The sequence below is a fragment of the Centruroides vittatus genome, unplaced genomic scaffold (genome assembly GCF_030686945.1).
Source record: "Centruroides vittatus isolate TY-2023 unplaced genomic scaffold, ASM3068694v2 scaffold_861, whole genome shotgun sequence".
NCBI lineage: Eukaryota > Metazoa > Arthropoda > Arachnida > Scorpiones > Buthidae > Centruroides > Centruroides vittatus.
In genome coordinates this window covers 1239480-1255623 of record NW_027122718.1, presented here as the reverse complement: position 1 = coordinate 1255623, position 16144 = coordinate 1239480, and the positions used below count along the sequence as shown (strand labels likewise).

The 16144-nt window shown below is 30.8% G+C and overlaps 1 protein-coding gene across 1 annotated transcript in view; it reads right to left on the bottom strand.

Moving 5' to 3' along the window:
• Positions 1–5816, bottom strand: part of LOC136990193 (RNA-binding protein RO60) — a 54291-nt gene extending 48475 nt beyond the window's left edge. Inside the window, exon 1 of the mRNA XM_067288562.1 lies at positions 5709–5816. The gene's annotated coding sequence lies outside the window, so the exon portion shown is untranslated. The remainder of the gene's footprint in view (positions 1–5708) is intronic.
• Positions 5817–16144: the final 10328 nt, after the last annotated feature.

The window sequence follows — 16144 nt, the reverse complement described above, 5'->3', positions numbered from 1 at the left end:
GTGCTCTTTGTAATTTGATCTACGTATGGAGAAAATTTTAAATGAAAAACAAATGCAAACATTGCATTAATTTCTTTTCTTTACATGTGTACTTATTGTAAGTAAAACGTTTATAAGTTTATAATAAATGATTTTTTCTCATAAAATGATTTCATTATTGTCTCGCGACCCCCCTTTAATATCACCATGACCCCCAAGGGGGTCGCAACCCCCAGGTTGAGAAATGCTGCTCTACTGTATAGTAAAAAATAATGAAATCAGTTTTTGTAGAGATTAGATGAGAAATAATTTTTTTCATTGCATCCATTATCTAATCAGTCTACATTTTATTTGATGATGATATATATAAAGTAACAATCATTAATGTTATTCAGCCAAAACTAAAATTAAGATAAAGTTCTAATTATAAATCTTTATTGGACTAGAGCTTTAAAAAGGTTAAATCCCAAACATTTTCAGATTCATAAACTTCAGAAAAATACAGGAAAACATCTTTATATTTATTTTCTAAAGAAAAAGATTTTTTGTTTACTATATATTTAAGACACTGTTATAAGATATAGACCATAAGATGGCTACAAGAATAGAGGATAATTAGAAGTAACTGGATTCTATTTGTCAATACAATGTTCAATGTTGCACAAAATCAATATTAAAATAGGATGTTGAATTTTATTTTTCAATGTAAGTGTTTTAATTAGGCCAAAATGGAACAGTGTATTTTGTAACTCACTAATAAACATATTAATGAAATATATAAAAATATTCATGTCCATATTTTAAACAATACATACTGATTTAAAATTTTGTCTTGCATGAATATTTTTGAACAATTTGTTAATCACCATTAGTCACAAATTCCAAACAATTTGTTTTCAAATGTAATAGTTAAATGAAAATTGCTATCTTCTGAAAGTGAGTCAGCAAAGATTCAAAAATGTTTAAAAATAAATTTTTGTTCCTGTTTACTGCTTAACTATATATAAGTTATTACATCATAAAATTCAGTGTAATTTCTTATGTTTAACTTATATCCAGAACATACCACAAAAACTGTTATAACACAACCTGCACCTGTTTTTAAAACTTTGACTTTAAAACATGGATAATGCATGGATTATATAAAAGAAATTAATTATGGCAATTATACAATCAATGGAAAGATAAGAAAAATGTAATAACAGATGTGAAAATAAATGTATACATACAGAATTTTAAAATATAAATAATATTTATTTTTATTATTACTATATGCACTAAAATTATACCCACTGTAGATCTGTTTATTTATTAAAATCTGCTTGGTGTGTGGGTTTATTTTTTTCAAATTTAGTTTTTGTATTGCGTGGCCATGGGGGTCTTAAATGAAAACAAATAATAATTCACCAAGCAAACATCATAAATAATTCTAAAAGGTAACAGATGACAAGAAATGTGATGCAATGATTTACACAATTACAATTATGAATAGGTTGTTTGCAGTAATCTGTAACTTGAAAATGTAATTTAAGTAAATCCACATGTGGGTTTATTCAAGTCCTGTGGATTCAATTTTTGAATGTGACAGAGGAATAGATTTATTCAAGCATGTTAGTCTAATCAAGTGCATACAGTAGTATTTAACAGTTATTTTAAAATGCCTTTCTCTTTCTAACTTTTGACTGTTTGCTTATGATCTAAAAAGTTAATTTTCCAATACAATAAAATATTTTTAAATGTACTAAAATAACAATAATACAAAACAATTAGATATCTAGAAAAACAAAATTTATGTAAAATTTTGTTTAGTTAATATGAATCTCAAATTTTTTGTCTGAAAGCTAATGTTTGAATGCATTAAATAAATGAAATAATTATTATTCAAACAGAAAAATGTAAAACAGAAAATTTAACAGTAAATGACAAAAAATATAATAAATATTTCAAATAGTTACTGATTCTTCTGTAGTTTAGCTTAGAATTGCTGATACATGTTACTTTTACAAGATAAGACATATTTGACATAAACAAACATCACTAGACCCGATATATATTAATAATATGCCAAATGACTGCTGTATTAAATTGGGCTATTTCTCCATGATTAAGATCACTTTAATAAGGCAGTTGTTTGGTATATTACTAATATTTGAAGTAAGATATTTGATCAGATAGGTTTTTGATATCAAAACTTTCATTTCGGGTTTGTCAGGCTAAGAAACAAAAAATAACAATTTAGAATTAAAAGTTAAACTAAATTAATTTTTGACTTTGTTTTCTGTAGTTTTATAATTTATTTTCATTTAGTAGTAATAACAAAATACATTTTGAACATATTTATTAATGAAGTGAAATTAATCCAGATAAATTTTAATTTTTTTAAAGCTTTCAATTCTGACATAATAAATTAATGTCCTCAAGTGAGAAATGAAATTACATTATGAATTTTATTTGTTCAAGAAATTAAAGTTGTCTTATAGAGACAACATGTTTATACAGATTAATTTTTTTCCCTTATCACTTAATGCATTTTTTAAATCAATTCCCTTGCAGATGATGTGTAAAAGATCCTGAAACTTTTGCATTAAACAGTAAGTGTATGTTAAAATATTTTTGGATAAAAGTATATCTACGAAATTATTCATGATATTAATACAAAAAATTTATTATATTATTATTTATTTATTTAAGCATACTGGTACAACTATGATGTATCATTATATTATTAATGAAAAAAAAAAAAAAAACATAACTAATGAGATCCTCAACTAAAACCATTTTTATTAATAATAAATGTACAGTAAACTCCATCTTATCTCATCTCACTTTAACCAGCTTTAATCAAGACTTTTTCTGCAAATATTCCAATGTTATATACACACCACTCCACACTGGGATATATGTACTTCTGGTAGGTACGATACAAAAAAATGAACAGTGCACAAATGTTTTCCAACTCTTAACGGGTTCTTCTTCGGGTGCAACCGAAGAACTCGGAAAGAGTTGGAAACCATTTGTGCACTGTTCATTTTTTTGTATCGTACACACTGGAAGTTGGTTCTGTGTCTGTTGTATTTCCAATGTTAATTCTTGGGAGTGAGTATGGTACACTGTAACAATCCTATAACTTTTATCATCTAAGTTAGTCTTTGCTATCTGTGCCATTTGGACTGCAATCACTCTGTGTGAACATGTTTTCATCATTTGGGCTAATTTATTCTTAAACTATACTAATCTGAATCAATAGGCTGAAACAATTGGAAATAGAATGTTAATAATTGAAATAAAACAAAGTATTGGAACAGACTGATAATGGATAACCAGATGTGTAACAAACTAGAAGTCAATATGGGAGTTAAATAATTGCCAGAGAAACCAGAAATCCTTTCAAGACTTCATTATACATATAAAATAGCCAAAAAATGAAGTCAATAATGATGCATTATGGTTACGGTTCATGCAATAACAAATATGAACACCTCTTAGCATGCTGATCTTGGAAGGAAAGGCAGTGCACTTGGACAAATCAACAGCAAAGAAGAGTTTTTAGCTAACAATAGATGGCTTTCATGAAGAAAAGAAATGTCTATAAAATTCATTTTCAGAGTTTGCAAAGAGGAATTTCAGCAGATCTACATTCTACAAGTGAATTTTCCCAAAAAGTTTTAAATGTTATACATAAGGAAAATATGAATACCAGTATATTCACAAACAAGTCTATAATTTGAAACAGGTTTAAATTTCAAGCTTATTTTGTTGAAAACACTAGCAGAACCACAAGAAACATTTGCTACTGGTTTCAAAATCACCGTAGTCCTTTGTAGAAATACCGCAGATAGTCAGACTCCTCCTTTTTGTTGTAGGAAAGTCAGCTGAACCGAGAACAGTTAAAAATGTAAACTTCAATGCTCTATTAGTTTATTACAAAATGCAGAAATCAGCTTGGACGGATTCTTTTCTAATGAAAGAATGGTTTTCAACCGAATTTGTTCCAAAAGTTTAAGCCCATTTTATGCATTTAAAACGATTATAAAACGCCGTTCTCGTTAACACTCCGACGCACCCCGTCGACCCATTTTCCGACGGCAGTTTTATCATTCGACGTCACATCGCGGATGCAACCTACGGATCTAGACGTGACAGTCTAAAAAAGCACCGCAGAAGAAAACTTCTTTCGGAAATCCTTGAGAGAGCTGCCAACAAAGAAACGAAACTCGCCGAAACCTTTAAGAAAATTAACATTAAGGATATTACTTACACGTTAGTATTTGCTTTCAAGAAAATGCCTCCGTTAATATTTGTAAAGTCACGGCGAAAAATACGGTCCGACGTCAAAAAATTAATAATAAACCGCAATCTATACAAAGCAATAGACGTCGAGGCTTTAACAGACAACGTCGTCATCGCTAAGCTCGACGACTCAAAACAACCGTCGGGGTTCAAGACGTAAAAGAGATATCTACTTATAGACAACAACATCCTAAAAAACAAAGCGTTAACAGACAATAAAATCATGATTTACACGTTAGCATCAAAGTAGTCGTACACGTAGGAAAAAAAAAACAGAGAACGCCAAAGCTACGAGCAGAGATAAAAACTGCAAAAGAACGTCGTACAGAAAGAGATTAAAGCCGCAATAAAATATATCAAGCAGCAAAATAATTTAGCTCCCGTTAATATAATCCTTACGATAACACGACACGATTTTGCAGCAAAAAAAAAAAAAAAAAATGATTTCAAATCAAAACGATAAAAATTATCAATTTTTTTTAATCTAGGTAAATGTTTAGTAAACATTTATGTAAATATATGGTATTTTGCAAGTGTTTTCGGATTAACCGGCCATTTTTTCGTTCATCCGGTCCGAGGTCCCATTCCGTAGGACCCGGTCGAGTACCGTACACCCCGGGCACCGTATTCAGAATAAACGTTCACAATATAGAAATCTTCGGATTATTATAAACCGTATTTTAAAAAAAAAGAGACGGAAAAAAGAGACCAACTCAAAAAACCATTATAATTTAGATTAATTTTAAATGATTAAGTTTTAATTTATCATCAAATAAGCAAATTAAGCTTCATATTTAAAGTCTATTTTAAGTAAACACACCATCTCTACCAAATAATAAAGTAAATATACGACGATATAGAGTACGAAAAGTATTACGATGATTTATACGTGTATTGATCTCTGTCATTTCAATATATTTCAAAACTGCAAATGATTATTAATAAATATTTCAGCACGAGGTTAAATAATACGAAAGCAAAATTGTCAATTTAAGTTAATGACCATATATACTGTAAACAGCAAGAAAATGAAAAACCGAATAAGCTAAATCAATTAAACTAGGGGTAAATTTCACGATATTTTGATTAAAACTTGTAAGAACATATTATAGACCGAATCCATTGCTCATATCAATGGTGTGAGTCATAACCAACACTAAGAGGACACGCTTAAACCGCGTATTTTATTTATAAAAAGTACGCCTTCAACCGAAGCCGAATGTATTATTTAAATTCCTGTAATTACGATCATCGGCGCATTGTGTGCCTGTACGGTGCAAAAACTTACCGACGGAACAAAAATAATAACGGAATTACATAAAAATAAATAAATGTCGATATCAATGCCGAAATAGACACCTTTATTTGAATGGCGGCGCATAAAGATCCCGTGCATTGTTTTGACTCTACAAGTAAACAAATATGTCGATTGCACTCACCTATTGCAAATTATAAAAACCTTATCGCTATAAATGATTTTAATTAGCAAAACGATTTGAGACGGAACAGCAGCTGACAAAGCAACCCACAGACATAAGGCAGTGACGTCATCACATAGCATCGACTCCTCCCCAATTTTCAACGAATTATATAAAGTAATAAAATTATCTCCTTTCATCGATTATTAATACGTGCAGTAACAATTTTAGTAAAAGTATAAATAAATTTTTAATATTAAGGCTCGTTGGATTCGTTATAAGATTTCTGCGACCAGTGTTGTCTATACGTGTTTTACAGCGGTTGTTTCTACGCGGATGTTAACCGGGGTCGTTAGATTTGCCACGGATTACTCGCGGGTTACAACCGTCACTTCGATACGTATATAATATTAAAGTGTAGAAATGAAATCGTTTAATGCCACTGAAAATTATCGCAGTTGTACAACCCGCGCGTTCGCACTACATTATTTAAAAAATGTATTTTCCGTCGTGGGTTCGGGCAGGTCCACGATGGGGTGAGGGACGGGCCCGACATAATAGTGGCATACGGCTCTCGAAAAACTTCTGGAATTTTTCGCCCGCTCGGATCCGATTCCGAGTTCCCCAGGACTCTAAGGCTGGCCGCTTCGCCATCGGGCCCTCGTTATAAAAGAGTAAAATAACTATAAATTTATATAATCGTTTATATTAAAAACTAATTTTTTACAGAAATTCCTAAATGCTTAAAATGAAGTGGAGAGACGAATGCGACTCTCGGAATTATACTTAACCAAGAATTTGCGTTAGTTTATTTCCATAATGAGTTTTGATAATTAAAAGTTTTTCCAGAGAATTATTATTGTGTCATTGTTTCTATAATAAAGATTTGTGATAAGGATAGATACAGTAACGACGATTTATATGTCTAAGAACGGACGGGATATAATAAAATAATCATTTTACATTGATGCAGAATGAATGCTTTTATAAAAGAATGGTATTTAATTTTTTAAGTAGTTAGCTATTGCTGTTTTATCTCGTATAAAAACCATTGACGGGTTATTAATAGCTGCGATCCATCGGTAGGCTATTGAGCTACTTCGACGACGTGGCCGTGCCGTAAGATATCCTATTGGATAGACCTTAGAGAGATTAATTTTGAATCCAACCAATATTTAATCATTGTTAGTTCACATTATAACTATTCCTTTATCCTTCACCTATGTCGATTTCATTATAAATGTTTCGCCGCCTGCCCAAGTCGGCCATTTTATTGATACGAGTTAGTGTCAACGAATCAAAAAATATTTTGGGTAGGATTCCAGTAGGACAATTTTAATATCGCTTTTTTTGTGTACATATATTTCCAATATTAAAATAATTATTCCGTTTTTAAAATGTCAAAGCCGGCAATGTAGTAGTCTAAATTAAAAATATCTCTAAAATTAATAAAAGATGATTCGTAATTGGCCTAAGGTTACATCAATTTCTCGAGCGTGTCGATTGATTTTAACACGGTTGCAATGGATTGGATGCCATACGAGCCGGATTTGAAATACAACAGTTGTATTGTTACGCGATTCGCCAATCTTCGGTGGATTACGTGACCACTTTAATTTCTGATTCGACAATTTCAGTCGACATTGCACATAGGTTCTATGTTGCCAATAAACAGTGGTGCAAGATCTACAACGAATATTGGTACTGACGTTAATTAATAATGGTTTTCGTAGCAATGGCATTCATTTATTGCCACCCGATTTATCATTAATGTTGGAATGATATGTATTGATATTGCTAACATAAATTACATAATCAAATCCTAGCGTACAAAATAACGTGCACGAACGTCCTGCTAACTTATATTTTAAAATACATTTTAAACAAATATGCCGTTTTATAATGCCTACATACAAAATCCTCTAACATAAACGTGTATAAATTACACAGTTTTGTCGCATAACATTCCTTATTGTGCAATCTATATTATTATTATTATTATTATTATTGTATTAATAAAATTTGTAAGTTGCGAACAAGGATCCGTAACACGCTTGTGAAAGAATAATATTGTCTAAAACTTTATTTTAAAATTTTACGCTTAGGCCTATACAACTTAGTTTTTTAAAACTTGTAAATTAAACTATTAATTAAAAAATGGTAAAGGTAAAATGTCCGTATATGATATTTGACCTTTACCTAATTCTTACCTAATTGAAGGCGATAGGCGTTATTAGCCTATATTTATTTCAGTTTTAAAACAAAAGAACTGATTGCTTTGGTATCGAGGGGGTGCTATAATACAAGGACATCGAGAGCTTTATATAGGGTCGGGAGGCAGAGCGAATCTCTTTTGCCTCTTAGCAGGCCCGTTTAACCTTTTGTTTTTTCGACAAATGAAATACGTAGAATGTTTCTTTATTATTAAAACTCATTCTTAAAGATATTCGCTTCTGTTAGTAAGAATAACGTTACTTGTACAGGAGTAGGAAAGGAACCACCCAGGACCCCTTAATTTTATCCGGAACCGAAAAAAATCCCCAACACTTCTCGAAGGCGCTGCTGCAGTATCTTAAGCATCCTTCTGGATATGCCTGGCTTATACACTAAGCTTTTACGCCTAAAATACATTTAGTTTTGTCCATTTATCGAAGTTATAACTTAGAATTTGTTTGATTTTCTTGTTTTATTAAACGAAAATCATTATAACTGTAAAGGAAAACATTGAAAACTTCCGCTTAGGTAGCAAGTAACATAAAATTTGATACTTCTTTTAGTCATATTACTTTCGACAGTTATGAACGAACAATATTATGTAATAAGTTTACATAATGTATTCATTACCAGAAATTTAAATAAACATTTAAATATTATTTATATTTAGCTAATAACGATGAAAAATAACAAAATTATGCTTGTGTTTTATAATTCAACGCCAACGTGTTTCCGATGCTATCAATTAGGAAAATGGCCCGACAATTGGTATCGTCATAATTTTTCTAAGGAATAAACTTCCCAAGACGGAAATTATTTCTCGTCGAAGATGATCTCTTACGTAAAATATTGGAGATTAATCAAAAAAGGTATTTACCCGAGTTTTTAAATTTCTGACGCTTCTGATACCGATACCAGATTGCATATAGTATCGGTATATAATACGTATTTGCCTATTATACTTGTTTATTAAAATCTATAAAATTAATTTATAAAATATGTTATGTGGATAATAATTTATGCTTTCTTACGAAATTAATTACACATTTTAATTTGCGTCAAGAAATATATAAAATTCTAAAATAATAGGATAAAAATTTTATATAACACATATTACATAATTATGGATTATATAAATTATTAACTTAAACATAATTACACGAATTAAGCATAATATTAACATTATATGGATTTCATAAATGACAGTATATAAATTTGTATTTGATGCATATAGGTTATTTACGTTATATATATTTATATACAACATAAACATATGTATCAATATAAATTATATATTTCGAGTGGATTTTTCCCCGTTTGTTAAAAATATTTATTACTTGGCATTTCCCGCTTTATATTTAAACAGTAAAGATTTCTAATCGAAAGCTTTTTTTAGTTTTAATAAAATCGGTATAAATGCCGAAAAGCATTTAGCTACGTTTTGAGAAATTTATATTTATTAAAAGCTTTGAAAATCATAATTATTTAATAAATATTTGGCAAACTTTGTACGAACTTACTGCAATTATTTAAAGTTTAAAGTTTGAAAGCGATACTACATAGCTTATCTGTAACAATTATACACATATAATGCCAATACTATTCCTCTTACTTTCGTTAATATATACGAATATTGGAAATTAACTTAAGATCTTATTTAAATCTTTTTATTATTTACACTTTCGTTTTTATTTTTAGAAGGTTCAGACATTAAAAGGTTTTTATTACAAAATTTATTTAATTAAAAAAAATTATATAAATATATTCGTTGGGTAATGGGAAAGAAGGAAGGAAGGAAGGAAGGAAGGAAGGAAGGAAGAAAAAAAAAAATTTAAATAAATTCGTCAGGTAGAGGGAAGTAAGGAAAGAAAAAAAAAAAAGAATTCTAAATTTAACTTCCCTATGTCTAGACAGACCTTGACCTTGATCCCGACCTTTAAACGCAGGTTTTTAAAAATGCATTTAATCCGAACCGATAAGCATTTAATTATAACGAACTATTTTTAATCGTTATAAGATATAAATATTTTAAAAATAAATATTTAAACAATAAATATTTAATTAGTTTTTTAAGCTTAAAAACCAGTATCTCGACAATATTTGAATAACTAAGGAAAAGCTTTGGAAATTTTTAAAATCAGAAGAAGCGCAAAGAAAGTTTAAGGTAATGCCTCGGAGTTTGTGAGATTACGAGTCATAAAATCGGTTGGCAGCTTCTGTTATAGGCGAGAGAATTTACGGCTGCCGAAGTTAGGAAAGCCAGTTTTTCCATTAGTGGAAAAAAGAGAGAGGCTCCCCGACGTTAGGGAGAAAGTTTACAAAGAAATAGCGTTCCAATAAAGAATTACCGTTATCGCTTTGGCAGTTATTTTCAATACCACGTGATTATTGAAAGGAAGACGCTTAGAAAATCGCAACGTCATCGTGGGACTTGTAAAAAATATCCGACCCGCGGGAATTCAATCGCGCGCTTGTCTATTTCGAATCTACCCAACGCTGTTTAAAATTGAATCAATTATGAATTTTAACACTTACTTTTAGTCGAGAGAAGACAATAATTTTTTTATGAAAAAATTTGTTCTTCCCGATCAAAGATAAAGGTGAGAAAAATGAATATTCGGGAACAGAGACGAAAAAAAATTAAAATGTATATAAACGTTTTCTAATTTTTAAATATTAATGGAATTGTCAAATAAATTTAAATCATAAACTGAATATTTATTCAATTTATTAGATTTTATATTAATAATTTATATTTAAAATTGTAATTTGCTGTTAATGTTAAAATATCTTTTAAAAAATATATTAATAATATAGTATAAGAATTTTATTTTTAAAACACAAGGTCTTCCAAAAAGAATGCTGCCATTTTAAATTACTTTATGTTAATAATTATCTGAGAAGTATGCGACGAACATTAATCAGTCCGAGTTTCATTTACATTAAAACTACAGTATCTGGTTTACTATCGATCTTCTTAGAAGAAGATGGGTAAACAAAAGTGGCCTCTCCGCAATAGAGAAGGCATTTTGTATTCTACAATTGGCAAAGTTGGAATCGGTCGTCGTTGCGCGACGCGAGTAATCTGCGGGAGGAGCGACGACGGATACGCGTTGCCCGGTGCGCGCGTCGAGAAATTGGAACGGGAGATGTGAAATTTAGAATGTTTTAATGTACAGTACATTGTAATGTTCTCGGACAATTATAACAATTTAAAATTATTTTTGGAAGACCCCGCGTTGGTCGGCTTAAATGGAGAGATATTTTAATTTCTTGTAGATCTACTGTATAGAATTTTTGACTTTTCATTTACTATTATCGATCAAAATTATTATTAGCGAGATATTACTTTTATGCATTAAATTTCGTACAAACGAGTTTATAAAATATTAATTAGAATGTATGTGAGATAATAAAGTTATCTTTATCGACGTTGTTTTCTTGTTTATCGTAATTAAATTGATTTATAAATTTGAAATAAATCAGTAATGTATAATTAAAAGATTTTTTATTATTATTTCAATTTTCTATTATTGAGAATTTTCAGAATGTTTTTTATTGATTTTCAATCGGGCCGTTTACTCATTTTTATTTTTAATACTGATAATATTTTTTTGAGTTTTTTGTATCTTATAAATTTATATTTGTTTATTTAGACAATTTCTTACGTTTAATATGATCAAAAACTTGGATAAAAATTAGAAGACAATTATAAATACAAAGAATTTAAATGATTAGGTTAGATATGGTGAATTGAAAGTATCTTTTATTATATAGGTTTTAATAGATATTAATTTGGACTCGTAACTAGTTACAAAACATTTTATTTAACACATTTTACTTGTAATTTGTAACGACTACAAGCGTTTTATGCAACTGGGTCCTGATAGTATCCACGTATAATTTAGATCCGCCTCATTGCGAATAAAGCCTATTCATTGGATCTAAACTAATGAAGATACGATCATAAGAGATAAAATTTAATTTATTCCTAGGTTTCTTATTTCCCGGTCTTTTGCTTGTCCCGGGATTCCGGGATAAAAGTGAACTGTTTCCCGGGATCACGGGAAATCCCGGGATATAATAAATTATTTTTAAAATATAAAAAATATCTTGAAATCGAATGATATCATTATTTTTCATTTTTTAAAGTAATTTAAGTGTTCTACAACCTCCAAAATCGTATTAATAATGATGTGTAAAATATGTATTAAAAATACCTTTGAATTACGTAGAAAATTCACAAATAAAAAAAAATTTGTTAAAGTTTGTTCGAAACTGCTTATAACAAAAATTGCCTACGAATTGAGTTAAAAATTTAAAGAAAAAAAACTGAACTTTGATCAAACTTCTAACTTAGAAAATGATATTTTTTATTTAAATAAAACATAATACAAATATTACTGTAAATTTTTATAATGAGATTTTAAGAAACAAAGATGGTCGATACTCCGATCACTCAATCTGGTTCTTAATTTGGTAATAAAAAGTCCTGCTGCCGAGAATGCCCTTTCTGATTCAATCGATGTGGGTGGAATCGTTTTTAACGCATTTAACAGAAGACAGATGATGTGTGTTTTTTCACCTGTAGCCTCAAAGATTTCTATTTCGTTCTCGAGACGCGTTTCAGTACTGCTTTTGTTGTCCACTTTTCTTGATCTGTCTATCTCAGCTTCTTTGATAGCAGCATCAAGCTTTTCAGCTAAAGTCATTGCAGATGAGCTTGCGACATCTGGTAGTTGATCTGTATCACCGGAAGTAGAATCAGTAGATACTTCAAAAAGACGATCTAACATCTGTTTTGCTGATAAAATTAACATAGTCTTGGTTGGTAAGGCTGGCAAACTTTTTTCACTTGGGAAAGTTGAAACTTTTCCATAATTCTTTCCACTATTGAGATATTGTATGAGGCCAGTCAGTTTTACATTTCTTCTCTCTGCTATGCGTCGAATAAACGACTCTTTTAGTCTTCTTGAAAAAGGTGTGTTTAGTTGATTTAACTCATTTATAATAAAAGAAAAAATACCTTCCGATGAAAGTAAAGTCGATCCTCTGTTGCCAAGCTTTTCTGCTCCAGCTTTTAATGGCTGCAGTGATGCCACGATGTCACGAATTACAGTAACTTCTTGTTTGTCAAGATCAAAATTGTCCGTATCTTTATTACAGTCAATGATTGCTTTCGATATGGATGATCTTATTTTAATAAATCGCTCTAACATGGCTAAAAGGCTATTCCATCGGGTTTTGGAATCCAGAAATAAGTGCAAATTTTTCCCATGTTCCTGTTCAACGTATTTTTGTAAGATGTTATTCTTTAAAGGTGATTTGCGAAAAAATTTTGCTATTTTTCTAACCTTATTAATGATTTGAGAACAGACTATTTCATTACCTAGTGTGTCATGTAATTCAAATGAAATATCTATATCGAAAGGATCTTCAGCCAAACGCTCACACAAAACACTTTCAAAATCAATACTATAACTAAAGTCTTCTTCATCTTTCTCAATATCATCATTGCGCTCTTCATCTTCAGTTTGAATTTCTTCAGAAAGAGGGACTGCTACTGAAGTGGTTGACTTTTGGTACAAAACATCACATACCGCTAAATGAATTCCGTGTGCATAACATAACTGATGCTCACATTCAATTAACCTTCCAAATTTCACCATTACAGCTGCACCATCAGTAACACAGGCTTAAATTAAATATAAATGCATTCCGGCATTCTGACAGTTTATGAGTTAATTATACTTTCTATTTGTAAAATTTCTTCAATCTTAACACAAAATAAGAAAAAAGTGAACTTTTAAAAAAATTGCGGGATTTCCCGGGATGAGAAAAATTTCCCGGGATATTTCCCGGGGTAAAAAAACAGCCGGGATCCCGGGATCCCGTTTCAGAAACCCTATTTATTCCATTACCAGCCTCACTGACAGTTAAACGAAAATGTAGCTATTAAGATTTATAAGCATTCTAGCTTACAAATTCCGTGTTAATTTATAAACATTTTATTACGCGATAGAATATATTATTACATTTTAAATAGATTTTAATTTCACATTTTGAAAAAAGCTTTGAATTCTTAGGAAATTTTTCTGTTTCTATTCTATTTTTCATTTATTTGGCTTTGCTCGAGTTAGTTTTAGTTTAAATCTGGATACGCTTCTGGAAAGTCATTTATCATTTGTACATCTTGTATTAAAGATATTGATCACCTCTAAATCGATTCATTCGTAATTATGTTATATACCAATTAATTAAAAGGTTCGTATTTCAAAATTATTATTTTATATTTTTTAGATCGATCATTTGTCGCGTCATACGGTTAATAAATATTCTAATAAATTTTTTTGTTTGCCAATTTCGGATCAAAGGTAGTAAAGATTGTGAATAGGGTCGTGGACGGGGAGATCACGGGACCGTAGTGGTTCACACTTCTGTAAAATTACCATTATTTTTACGAAAAAGGAAACATAATCTTTAAGATTACTTTTTATTGATAAACAAACATTCTACGTAATTTATTTGATAAAAAAAATAAATAAATAAGAGGCCAACTGCTACCGGGTGACTTTCTACCGCCGTGCTTGTGAATAAGAATTTTCGACAGGTTCAAAAAGTAATTTTTAGATTTTTCATTTTCTTCACAAAAAGAAATATAACGAGATTTAATGAAACATTCACCAACAAGGTGAACGCGCAGAGTTCAAATTTTCAAAGAAATGTCAAAATAAAATATGAAAAGTAATGTTTCTTCTTTTATAAACTAACGAAGCCATTAAGAAATTCATATACCGGTATTTGCGTATTTAAAAATTTATATTTGTTTAATAATCGACTATCTGATTATGTTAAAACAAAGAAACAATCTGAAAATATAAGCTGTAGCTTAATATACAGTATAAAAAAAATCGATATTTAAACAAAAACGTTAATTCTTTAAAACTCCTTCCCGCTTTATGGATGCTAAGGTCTCGTTTCAGCAAGCTTATTACGACTTCAGTCCGGTTCATAATGGGAGTACCGGGAGGACGAGGGTCGAAACCTGACATATCCTATCCAGACGGACCACATTCCTTCTCGACCCGTCCGAATTTTATCCCGGTTCCCCAAAACAGTAAGCCGACACCGTAACCACTCGGCCATCAGTCCGTGGTTACTTTTTGATTAGATTTTAATTTCTTCTCTGAGTAAATGCCGTGAAGTAATTTACAGATTACGGTTTTGTAATAGTTGTTTTTAAAATATTTCCATTTTATTTTAATAACTAGTTAAGTAACGCTACATCAGCGTGTAGTCGGAGCGCCCGGATGGCCGAGCGGTCAAGGTTAGCAGCCTACCGCCCTGGGGGACCCGGGATCGAATCCGGACGGGTCGAAAAATCCCCAGGAATTTTTCGGGGAGTGGTCCGTCAGGATATGTCGGTCCCCGTCCCTCACCACCCGGCCGCCCCATTGTGGGCCTGGCCGAACCCATAATGGGCTTGCTATAAGAGGCCCTCTTAGTGCCCACTGGGCGGAAAGTTACAAAAAAAAAAAAAAAAAAAAAAAAAAAAGGAAGACGAAGGAGAGAATGGATCGTAAAGCCGTCAATATTGATCGCTGCTGCTCCACGTTTTAAAAAGAAGACTTGTTTAAACTTATTATTCTATAAAGATTTTTTGTATTTGTTGTGTGTCCAGTTAGCGACAACATTTACCTTTCAAAATTACCGTTTTAATGCTTGTCATATTTTCCGACCACTAGATGGCGCTTCTACACGTGCGTGCAGGAAGCGACTAACACTTGACTTCATGCATTCCTTGTCAATAAAATAACTCTAGAATGAGTTGTCCGATCTTGATGAAATTTTCTACGACGACTCACCATCACTCAAAAATGATCCACACTGAAGAAAAACACCTATATCCAGTTCTACAAAAACGGATCACTTTTGAAAGTTGAAATTTTAATCAGTTCATCCTTGAGTGATGATGAGTCGTCGTAGAAAATTTCATCAAGATCGGACAACTCATTCCAGAGTTATTCTGCGGACAAGGAATGCACGAAGTCAAGTATTAGTCGTCACTACGTTCCGACAATGAAAGAAAAATGTTAAAAAGTTATATATCTTTTTACTCTTTCTGATTACTGTTTACCAACGCATTTTTATATGGGTATTTCTATACTTCCGAACTACTCTTTAACTACTTAGCAAGCATTTATCTTGAATTCTGCCTAGTGATTAATATAGAATTTATGATC